The 10,920-nt window shown below is 54.1% G+C and overlaps 4 pseudogenes; all 4 read left to right on the forward strand.

The window, feature by feature from the left end:
* Positions 1-1,483: 1,483 nt before the first annotated feature.
* LOC126204569 (U2 spliceosomal RNA) lies at positions 1,484-1,698 on the forward strand (annotated as a pseudogene).
* A 740-nt stretch (positions 1,699-2,438) lies between these two features.
* Positions 2,439-2,550, forward strand: LOC126204868 (U2 spliceosomal RNA; annotated as a pseudogene).
* A 1,078-nt stretch (positions 2,551-3,628) lies between these two features.
* LOC126204691 (U2 spliceosomal RNA) lies at positions 3,629-3,801 on the forward strand (annotated as a pseudogene).
* Positions 3,802-10,744: 6,943 nt separating this feature from the next.
* LOC126204514 (U2 spliceosomal RNA) lies at positions 10,745-10,920 on the forward strand (annotated as a pseudogene).

The following is a 10,920-nucleotide window of genomic DNA, read 5'->3' on the forward strand; positions in this document are numbered from 1 at the left end:
TGTCTGAGGCAGCGCCTGCGCCACATCTTACTCAGAAAACCGGACCAGGGGAAGGTGTTCGAGTGCACCAGGGAGTCCACAGCGTCCAACCACTTCATAGCGGGAGGCAAATACACTCGCTTCGCAGACTGGCGCTTCATTCATCGCGCCAGGCTCGGAGTCGTGCCTCTGAACGGATGTCGCCGCTTTGATGGGCGGGCAAACAACAACAAAGCCTGCCGACGCTGTGGCCACAACAACGAGACGCTCCCACACGTGATTAACGCGTGTATGGTGCACTCAGCAGCCCTGCAGTATCGCCACAACGCGGTCCTCAACCGCCTCGCGACAGCAGTCGCTGGGCGGCCAAGGAGAGGAAACACTGCTGTTCCTGACATCAGGATCAACCAAGCCGTCATAGGGGACAGCAGTGGGCTGCGTCCGGACCTCGTAATAACTGACGAGGCCGCGAAGACTGTGACCATCGTCGATGTGACAATCCCCTTCGAGAATAGGCGGATTGCGCTCGACAACGCTCGGCAACTGAAGAAGATAAAGTACGCCGACGTTGCGCGCGGATTAGCCGCTCGCGGCTATTCCGTCACTGTCGACGCCCTGGCTGTCGGCAGTCTGGGGGCGTGGGACCGCCAGAACGATGCGGTGCTTCGGCACCTAGGCATCGCCAGCCGCTACTGCCAACTGATGCGGCGATTGATGGTGTCCGACACCATCAAGTGGTCCCGCGACATCTACGTTGAACACATCACTGGCCACCGCCAGTATGTGTCCCCCTAGACTGTGGCATGCTCTGACGTCAGGCTGCGAGACCCTCGAGACTGCAGTCGTCGGAGAACTTCGAGGTCGGTGCCTTCGTGACGTCGGTGTCGAGATTCTCCTTCACGACGCGGGACCTGCGGCGCTACACCATCTTCGCGCCGCACTGCAGCAGTGCCGAGTCAGTAGCGGTGCGTGCGGTGCTGCCTGGTGCCCCTCCCTCCGTGGTGGCCGCCGAATATGGCCCCCACCTCGGTTGGCGCGGTGCTGGGCGGCGCCGTACGCGTGCCTACTGCCCGGCAGTCTCCAGCCAGCGTGGGAAGCAACACCCTCCTGCCACGACACCCCAGTGACGTCCGCCGCAAGGCGGACAGAGGGGAGAAGTCCGGCTGAGTGTGACCCGCCTGCGTGTGTGGCGCACCAGCCGCTGGCAGCCGTGCATGTGCAGTGTGCTGTCAGGGCATGGAGATGAATAAAATAAAATAGCCCCTAAATTAGGTCCAATTTACCCCTGGTCTGACGTAAGTAAGGCCGCGCCTAACGCGGGATTAATCTTAAGGTTATATACTTAAGAATCCGCGCCTAACGCGGCCTCATGATATTTAAGTAGTGGGCTTAACCCACGAACTAGAATAGTGATTAAATACTTAAGTACGGTTAGAACCGTTTCTCTTAAATTTTTTCTAAACTTAATAAATCTGTAAAACTCGCATTGTATAGAGTCATGAATATTCTTTCTTAAATTTATACTTCTTAAAAATGTAACTAAGAATTATCTCGATAAATAAAAATCTGTTCTTATCAGCTTAATATCTGATACGTCCTGCATCGCAGGACCAGAATATTAAACTCATTTTTGGCTCATGACGGAGTGCTAGGGGCTTGCTCCACCTCTGTCGCGGGTTGGCCCGGCATTGCAGTACCGCCGGGATCGGCCCACCTAAACTTAATTAAAACACAGCCTGAAATGGGTTAATATTCTGCAGTGATCTGATATTCCGCTGATAGCAAAACTTGTCGTAGTTGTCGATGTGCCCAGTAGTTAGCTGCTTACACACCACGTACTCTTTAAATTAATTTTAGATTGTCGCAAGTACACAATTTTTTTTTTTTTTTTTTTGTTGCCTGTAGCCAGACCCCTCTTGCAGCCGCATTACACCAGGCTGGCAATTTATGGGGGCACAGAACACTGCCTTCAGATGCCTCGTTGGCGTCTCTTATGGTCCGGCCACAGATAATTTTAATTTTAATTAAATTTTTTGGAGTTATAACCTTAGCTCCTCGCGAACGTCGTCGCCGCCGCACGCACGCAGAATACGTGTGTACACACGCATATGCAGTAGGCGGTGGACGATGTAAGCACTCGGCTAGGTGTAGCTCGCGCCGGCCTCGCGCCGGTGTAGCTCGCGCCGGCCTGGCGCTGCTGTGGGGCGGCCTCGCGCCTTCTCCACTGCCCTGGCAGCTAGCGGCGTTCAAATGGGGGTCGCAGTTTACTCTTCGACATGGAGGCTAGTACTGGGCTGTTGACGAGTGCTCTCGTGAATTGTCGTTCCTTCCGGCACTTGCTTTTGCGATGTTTTCGACGGTCGCCTGTTGCCATACCGGCCCGTACCACCGTGTGTCACTCCCACATGTGGAGCGCACACGCTGCAAGCATTTAGGCCCTTCCACTGCGGGTTTTCCTTATCGCTTCTCGGCCTTTTGGCTAAGATCAAAGTGTAGTATCTGTTCTTATCAGCTTAATACAAGCTAATATGGGCTGATTTCTGCACCGGGAAGCGGTCGCGCCTATTCTCTTGTTTCAGGTCCGCGACCCGAACAATGGAGCTCGTGGTGACGCTGCCGGCGGACGTCTTTCGCTGCCGGATCTGCTTCGTCACCAAGGCTGCAGGCAGGCCAACTTTTGGCGAGTACAAGGACCACTCGGCCCTTCTCCGCCACTACAGGAGGCTGCACGACCCGGAAACGGTCCCCGTTTTCGAGTGCGCGTTTTGCGGCCGACGCGACCCGCAGCTGAAGAAGCTGCGGACGCATCAGCGGTCCTGCAATGCAGAGTCCGCCACCCCCGGCGCTGCCAGTCGGGGGGGAGTGGCCACCGCCAGTATGTGTCCCCCTAGACTGTGGCATGCTCTGACGTCAGGCTGCGAGACCCTCGAGACTGCAGTCGTCGGAGAACTTCGAGGTCGGTGCCTTCGTGTCGTCGGTGTCGAGATTCTCCTTCACGACGCGGGACCTGCGGCGTTACACCATCTTCGCGCCGCACTGCAGCAGTGCCGAGTCAGTAGCGGTGCGTGCGGTGCTGCCTGGTGCCCCTCCCTCCGTGGTGGCCGCCGAATATGGCCCCCACCTCGGTTGGCGCGGTGCTGGGCGGCGCCGTACGTGTGCCTACTGCCCGGCAGTCTCCAGCCAGCGTGGGAAGCAACACCCTCCTGCCACGACACCCCAGTGACGTCCGCCGCAAGGCGGACAGAGGGGAGAAGTCCGGCTGAGTGTGACCCGCCTGCGTGCGTGGCGCACCAGCCGCTGGCAGCCGTGCATGTGCAGTGCGCTGTCAGGGCATGGAGATGAATCAAATAAACACAAAATAGCTCCTAAATTAGGTCCAAACTACCCCTGATCTGACATAAGTAAGGCCGCGCCTACCGCGGGATTAATCTTAAGGTAATATACTTAAGTATCCGCGCCTAACGCGGCCTCATGATATTTAAGTAGTGGGCTTAACCCACGAACTAGAATAGTGATCAAATACTTAAGTACGGTTAGTACCGTTTTTTCTTAAATTTATCTAAACTTAATAAACCTGGAAAACTCGTATTGTATAGAGTCATGGATATTCTTTTCTTAAATTTATACTTCGTAAGATTGTAACTAAGAATTATCTCGGAAAATAAAAATCTGTTCTTATCAGCTTAATATCTGATACGTCCTGCATCGCAGGACCAGAATATTAAACTCATTTTTGGCTCATGACGGAGTGCTAGGGGCTTGCTCCACCTCTGTCGCGGGTTGGCCCGGCATTGCAGTACCGCCGGGATCGGCCCACCTAAACTTAATTAAAACACAGCCTGAAATGGGTTAATATTCTGCAGTGATCAGATATTCCGCTGATAGCAAAACTTGTCGTAGTTGTCGATGTGCCCAGTAGTTAGCTGCTTACACACCACGTACTCTTTAAATTAATTTTAGATTGTCGCAAGTACACAATTTTTTTTTTTTTTTTTTGCCTGTAGCCAGACCCCTCTTGCAGCCGCATTACACCAGGCTGGCAATTTATGGGGGCACAGAACACTGCCTTCAGATGCCTCGTTGGCGTCTCTTATGGTCCGGCCACAGATAATTTTAATTAAATTTTTTGGAGTTATAACCTTAGCTCCTCGCGAACGTCGTCGTCGCCGCCGCACGCACGCAGAATACGTGTGTACACACGCATATGCAGTAGGCGGTGGACGATGTAAGCACTCGGCTAGGTGTAGCTCGCGCCGGCCTCGCGCCGGTGTAGCTCGCGCCGGCCTGGCGCTGCTGTGGGGCGGCCTCGCGCCTTCTCCACTGCCCTGGCAGCTAGCGGCGTTCAAATGGGGGTCGCAGTTTACTCTTCGACATGGAGGCTAGTACTGGGCTGTTGACGAGTGCTCTCGTGAATTGTCGTTCCTTCCGGCACTTGCTTTTGCGATGTTTTCGACGGTCGCCTGTTGCCATACCGGCCCGTACCACCGTGTGTCACTCCCACATGTGGAGCGCACACGCTGCAAGCATTTAGGCCCTTCCACTGCGGGTTTTCCTTATCGCTTCTCGGCCTTTTGGCTAAGAAGCACCCCGCGAGCGGAGCGTTCTGTTGGGCTCTGTCGCGGGTTTTGGGTCACCTCTCGCGTATAGCGATCGAGGTTTCGTTTGTTCTTTATTTCTCCGTCGTTGACATTTTTGCGGTGACATGACCAATCGGTCGAATAGTATACAGTGTGTGTTCGACAGAGCCGCAAGACGGCCGACCGCGTTTGAAATACAAGAATGGATTTTTGGCGATCTACGTGTACCGGAACATGATGTTGACACCTTCCAACTGGATTTCGTCTTATTTTCGTTATTTGTGAAATTCGTCAACCAGGAGCAATACGAAAAGTATGGCCTGGCTCTAGCGGGCGAACATCCGTTCCGCTATTTCGATGGCAGTGTTGGTACAGTGACAATCGTGCCGTCTGGGTTTGGCATACGGACTGTGCGGGTGTTCAACGTACCCCCTGAGTGTCCGAATGAAGTAATCGGCCGTGTCTTGTCGCGGTATGGCACGGTGCTCAGCATCACGAATGAGAGGTGGGGCAGTGCCTACCGCTTCCAGGGCAACAGCGGCGTTCGTAGTGTCCGCATGGACCTCCGCCAGCACGTACCGTCGTATTTAAATATTGCGAGTACCAGGGCCCAGGTCACATATATTGGGCAACCGCAGACTTGCTCCCTTTGTCAATCGACGGAGCATCTCCGCGTGGAGTGCCCGCGCCGGCGCCCTGTGCAATTGCCGCGGGAACGCGCTGCTGGTACCGACCTTGTGCCTCTCCTCAGCGAGGTAGTGGCGGGTGCTGCCCGCCGTCCCGCTGAGCGGCCTGACGTGTCACACCCGCCGGATGCAGTGCAACCGGCGCCCGGTGCACCGGTTGACGAACCCGTCCCGGACCGGGCGCCCGTTGTGGCGGTACCGCCGGCGGCAGCTGATGTGCCCGCTATGGCGAGTGATGTGGTCGCTGTAGAACAGATGGAGGTCGTTATTCCTACCCCGCCTCTCCCGGCAGATGACGCTAAGTCCCCCCGCCGTCGTCATCGACGCAAGAAGGCGAACCCAGACCAGTCGGCGGAGGCGGCGGACGTTTTCCGTCCCCCTGAAAGCGGCAGTGAGACTGACTCTCAGGCCTCGTCGGTTTCCCGCTCTGTTTCCGCTGACCGCTCGGGCGGTATGCGGCAAACTGCTCGACAACTAGAGGCTCTTATCAGTTCATCGCGAGATCGGGGAGCGATCCCTGCAAAACGGAAACATGACCAGGGTAGCGATCAGCCACTGCAGCGTACTCGTACCCTTTCACATCCTACTGCGTCCGAACCGTCTGCGCCGCCTGGCTCGGACTATCCTGCCGATGGGGGAGGCCTGAACTGGGCTGACGACGAGGGCGATGAAATGCGTGATTGAGTGGGCTTTCCCCACATGAGCTGCTTGGTATTCTTTTCTCACATCCGGGGTGATATAGCGGGGTTCCGATGTGGATGTTTCCACACCTGCTTCCCTACGGCCGTGTCCCTATCTGCCGTTATTTCCTCTGTGTTGCTCTACCATGCCTGCCTTTGACCGTCCGCCGGGAGCCCTCTCCCTTTTAACGGTCAATATTAACTCCATCTCCAATCCGGTCAAACTTCGCTCTTTGAAGGACTTTCTCCGCCTTGGTGCGTTTGATGTGGTATTTCTCCAGGAGGTTTGTGCCCCTTTTCTATCTGACCTAGTTGGTTATGAGGCACTGTATAACATCGACCCTGACGCCCGGCGGGGTACTGCTTTGCTCTACCGATCAGAGTTCACTCCATCCCATGTTACCACGCTCCCCAACGGTCGTGTCCTTGCATGTATCCTTCAAGATGTCCTTTTTCTAAATGTCTATGCTCCTTCCGGTGCTAACCACAGGCATGACAGAACGACACTTTTTCAGTCTGATATCCCCCCTTTCTTAGCAGCTCGTCGCCCTATTGTCTTTGGCGGAGACTTCAACTGTGTGGTAGCCGGAGTTGACCAGGTCCCGACGCCTATGCGGTGTGAAGCGCTCGCTTCACTCCTTCGAGCGGCTGACCTTACTGACACGTGGCGCCACTTTCATCCCGCCTACACGCAATTTACCCACATTTATCCCACTGGAGCCAGCCGTATAGATCGTGTTTGTCTCGACTGATTTGACTCCCGCCCTTTGTGCCGTCCAAGTCATACCCGTGGCCTTTAGTGACCACTGTGCGTACTCGTGTTCCTTGCGTATCGCGGGTCCAGCCCCGGTTCCTCGTGGCACCTTTTGGAAGATGAATACCCTTCATCTGCCAATGCCCGAACTTCGTGCTCTTGTCACGAAAACATGGCAGGACTGTCTCGCGGACACTTCCCGGTACCCTACCACGGTGGTTTGGTGGCTCCGCTGTGCGAAACCCCGGCTGCGACGTGTTCTCCGACAATATAGTCACGACGTCGCCCACTGGAAACGTAGCACGTTAGCCTTCTATCAGCAGTGTCTCATTGACGCCCTGACTCTTCCTGCTGACAGGTATGATCAGCTCCGCATGCGCCTCAACAAAATTAAAGCGAAAATCCTTCGCTTCTCTCGGGAGAAAGCCGACGGTATGGTGGTGCGGTGTCGTTCTGAATACCTGATTGAAGGCGAGAGGCCATCCATCTATCACCTTGCCTCTGAACGAACTCGTGCCAAGAAGAACGCCATTCTGCGCCTTAAAGCAGACGATGGTACGCGTATCACAGACTACCGTGAAGTCCTCCAACACCTGACGGACCATTTCACCAACCTCTTCCAGGATGTTGAGGTCGACGTCGCCGCCCAACATGCACTTATCAGTGGGGTGCCAACTTCTTTGGATCGTCATGACCGCGGCTCTTTAACCGAGCCACTGACACTCGCTGAACTCACATCTGTCCTCCGTGCCTGTCCGGGACACAAGTCACCTGGCCCCGATGGTCTCCCTTATGAGTTCTACCAACACTTTTGGGACCTGCTCGGCGACCGTTTCTGTACAATGTGCGAGGAGATTTTCGCTGGATGCGACTTACCCGCCGAATTTTTAACTGGACGTATTGCCCTTATTCCAAAGGTGACTGGCCACTGTCGAGCTCAGGACCTGCGTCCTATCACTGTTCTTAACACTGACTATAAGTTGGTGGCACGATGTGTGGCCTCCCGTCTCAAACAGGCGATGACTAAGGTACTTTGCCCCACTCAATCCTGTGGCGTTTCGCGTCGGAACATCTTCACCGCCGCTTCCCTGTACCGCGATGTTGTCCTCCTCACCGCCGACACTCGCACCTCAGCTGCCATTCTTTCCTTGGACTTCGCCGGTGCCTTTGACAGAGTCTCGCACCCTTACCTACTGGCCGTTATGTCGCGGATGGGTTTTGGGGAGCGCTTCATACGCATCATCCGCAATTTCTTGCATGGGGCGAATTCCACTGTCGTGGTGAACGGTTGCCGGTCGCGCCCCATTCCTATCAGACGGTCGGTTCGACAGGGATGTCCCTTGTCGATGTATCTGTTTGCCTTAGCGCTAGACCCCATGCTGCGTGACATTGGCCGGTTGGTCGACGGTGTCGCTCTTCCAGGCGTCACCTTCCGCTGTGCGGCCTACGCCGACGACGTTGGTGTGTTTGTTGCTAACGCCAGGGACATCGATTCCGTTCGCCGCGTCCTCGACGTCTACGAACGGGCCTCCGGTGCTCAGTTAAATCCCAACAAGACCGTGCTGCTTCCGCTAGGGCCCCGTTCGTTGACCGTCGAACGCCCCTGGTACCGCGTTGTGGGGGAACAGCGTATCTTGGGTCTTGAGGTGACTGCCTGTCCGCAGCGTATGTTAACCCTCACGTGGCGGCGGCTTCTAACACGCATCCGAGGCCTTTGCGTGAGCCACGCTGATCGGCGACTCGACCTCCATCAACGCGTCCAGCTGATTAATGGTTATCTCCTATCACGGGCATGGTATGTCGCCCAACTCCTTACGCTACCCAAACAGATCGGCCGAGCCATATCACAAGCGGTATATTGGCTTTTGTGGCGGCATGCGCTGTTCAAGGTTGATGCGCTGACTTGTACGCTGCCGAAGGTCGATGGTGGCCTCGGCCTCATTGACTTTTCCCGGAAATGTGCGGCCCTGCTGATTCACCGTGTTGCCACTTTGCGCGACGCCGACCCAGGCGGGACTACAGCGGTCCTCTTCGACCGTTATCGTCCACACTCAGCGCGTGCACCGGTGTGTTTGACGCATATTCCGTTCCGGCTGACGACGGTAAAAGACTATTATCTCCACCGCAGTTATGTCCTCCCAGTGGCCACGGACAAGGCGCGCACATCGCGGCGCCTTTACCATGCACTTCGCGGCCAGCCCACACCGCATAAATTGGAGGACAGGCGACCGTCAGTCATCTGGCGCCATGTTTGGGCTAATATCAACAACTCCGCCCTTCCCACGGACGTTTCGGCGCTCTGGTATCGTGTTGTCAACAATTTGATACCTACCAACCATCGCCTGGCGGCCATCCGTCTACAGCCCTCGGCTGCTTGCGGCCGGTGTGGTGACGTCGATACCAGAGAACACCGATTCCTCTGCCCTCACGTCGCGGAAGTGTGGGACCTTGCCCGTGTGCTCTTAGCGCTGATTGGTGGGACGACACCGGACAATGTGTCCATCGACTGGTTCCTCACCCCTGATCTTCAAACCAACCCCCGGACGCGACGAAACGCAATGGTGTGGCTCTTGGGCCACACCATTTTCACAATCTATGACCTTTCCATCACCGATGCTGTCACCTTTATGGACTACCTGTGGAGCCAGCATCGCCTGACGGAATCTAACCGGACATACACCAATACCTTTGCTCGGTTTTTGAAGGTTGCCATGATTCATGGATACCAAAAGGTGTTCAGGGTTGACTAAGGCACCTCGTCCAGGTATTGCCTGGATTACCCCTGGAGCTATGTCACTGCGACTCTCAACCTACCCTCGACTTCCTATACCCTAACTTTGACATTGGCCTTCTGGGCATCACTGGAGTCGACTATTCTGTGTCATAAATGATTTGAAAATTGGTTACATGAGAATTGAATGACCTTTACATGAGGCATTCCTGGTAAAATGGGAAACACGTAATAAATCTTAGAAGATTCTTATTTTTGTTAATTCTATAGGCGATGGGATTATCTCGCTAGTTTCGTTTTTCATTTGTGTGTGCTGCCGTCCCTGTTTTTACTTTGCCTTCATTTATGTCTTTATTTCTTTATTCCTTTAGTTCGAAACCATCACTTGCTTCACACCTGCAGAGAGAGGTGAATTTCTGAGTAGTGTGTCGACGCTCCCTGAGGCATAGCAGAGTGTGCCTCTGGTTTTATTTTCTTTTATTTATATTCGTTTCTGGCAATAAGGCTTGCCACTACCAGCACCCTGGTTTACATGCTGCGTTGACACTCGAGGATGGCGGCATTAAAAAAAAAAAAAATAAAAAAAAAATAAAAAAAAATAAAAAAAAAACAAAAAAAAAATAAAAATAAATAAAAAAAAAAATAAAAAAAAAATAAAAAAAAAGTGTAGTAAAAAAAAAAAAAAAAGTGTAGTATCTGTTCTTATCAGCTTAATGCTGGTAAGGTCGGATACAAAACACTAGATACGCGATGTATTTCTTTAGTCATTGGTCTCCCAATGCCCGATTATGACGAAGCTGCAGTGGCGGCTCCGGAACGTGGCCAGCCTTGCTGTGAGGGCAGCAACTGCTGGTGCTTCTGCCGGACTCGCCCTGCATTGAATACTTCTCCCTCATTTTCTCCCGATTTTGACGAGGGTTGCGAGATGCTCAGGCCCCATCTGCCCCCTGCTCGATCGAATGGTGGCGATCTGGAGCGCGGCAGATGCAGACCGGTCTCGTGTGTGTCCAGCCTTCGCTGTTGACACCGGCGGCAGAGTTGAGTGGCATATGCGCCTTCCCATATGAACCCTCGCTCTGCTCGCTTTCCTATTTTTCCCCCGGCCAGCTACGTCTGGATCTCCACCGGGGTTGAACACAAGCGTATGACACGCTCCATCTTGGCCAGAACAATTCTCTGGATCACACCAAGATCTTATATTCCTAAGATAATTCTTAGTTACGTCCGCCCGAAGTGTGACGCTCCGGTGCTCCATCTGCCTGCAGCCGCCGTCGAGCAACACCTTCGTGGCTAACTCCTACCGAAGTTGAACCTTTCCTAAGCTTCCTTCCCAAAGTATTACCTCAATGACTAAAAAAATCTGTTCTTATCAGCTTAATATCTGATACGTCCTGCATCGCAGGACCAGAATATTAAACTCATTTTTGGCTCATGACGGAGTGCTAGGGGCTTGCTCCACCTCTGTCGCGGGTTGGCCCGGCATTGCAGTACCGCCGGGATCGGCCCACCTAAA

This window comes from Schistocerca nitens, chromosome 1 (genome assembly GCF_023898315.1).
Source record: "Schistocerca nitens isolate TAMUIC-IGC-003100 chromosome 1, iqSchNite1.1, whole genome shotgun sequence".
NCBI classification, from domain to species: domain Eukaryota; kingdom Metazoa; phylum Arthropoda; class Insecta; order Orthoptera; family Acrididae; genus Schistocerca; species Schistocerca nitens.